The sequence below is a fragment of the Elephantulus edwardii genome, unplaced genomic scaffold (genome assembly GCF_000299155.1).
Source record: "Elephantulus edwardii isolate Elephantulus edwardi_28Jun2011 unplaced genomic scaffold, EleEdw1.0 scaffold00065, whole genome shotgun sequence".
NCBI classification, from domain to species: Eukaryota; Metazoa; Chordata; class Mammalia; order Macroscelidea; family Macroscelididae; genus Elephantulus; species Elephantulus edwardii.
The window spans coordinates 15,956,883-15,957,997 of record NW_006399815.1 but is presented as its reverse complement, the minus strand read 5'-3'; positions in this window follow the sequence as shown (position 1 = coordinate 15,957,997).

Genomic DNA, 1,115 nt, shown 5'->3' with positions numbered 1-1,115 from the left:
CCACTAGCTGCTTCAGGGAAGAAAGATAAGCAATCTCCAATGTGACTTAATGCTTCTGAAAATCCACTAGAAGGTTAGCTATGGGTTAGTTCTGACTTGATGGCACACAACAGCAAGAATGTTCTCTATTAAGTTAATCTACAGTTCAAAACAAATACAGCTTGATGAAGTAGAGGGTGAGTGAAAACAGGAAGATTTGAATGAGATGCATTGACATCGTTGGCTGGAACATTGAGGCCAAGTGCAGCAGCAGCTGTAAGAATGGCACGGCCAAGCAGTGTATTTTTGTTGGACATTGGGTCACTGTGAGTCAAACCTGATTCAATAGTACACAACAATAGCACACACACATGATTGTGGTTGTTTTTAAAGTGTCGTTGAACCAAGTAGGACTCATAGTGAACCTATGAGCAGCTGATCTGAACCCTGTCCTATCCACTAGAGCTCATTGCGGCAATTCTGTGTCAATCCACCTGGTTGAGGGTCTTCCTCTCCTTCGCCAACCATCCACCTTTCCCAACATCATATTCCTCCCTAAGGAATAGCCCCTCCTCTCAATATGCCAGAAGTATGAGAGGTGAAGCCTTATCATCCTTGCCTCAAAAGACCACTCTGGCTGCACCCTCTCCAAGACATAGTTTAGTTATTCTCTTGGCCATCCATGGAGTGTTCAGTGCTCTTCTCCAACACCACAGTTCAAAGGCATCAATTCTTTTTCTGTCATTCTTATTCATTGTCCAGTTATCAGAAGCATAGCAAGTGATTATAAAGACTATGGCCTAAGTCACACACACCTTAGTCTTCAAACTGGCATCATTATCCTTCAATAATTTGGAGAGTTCCCTAACTTCAGATTTTCCCAATGTAATACATCTCCTCATTTCCTGACTAGTGGTACTAAAGATGTTAATTGTGGATCCAAAAAGGATGAAGTTGTTGAAAGTTTCAATCTTTTCTCCATCCATCATGCCTATAGGTTCAGCAGTAAGAATCTTTGTTTTCTTGACATTGAGATGCAATCCATAATAAAGGTTGCATTCTTTGATCCTCTGCAACAAGTGTCTCAAGTCCTTCTCACTTTCAGCAAGCAATGTTGTGTCATCTACATAAGGCAG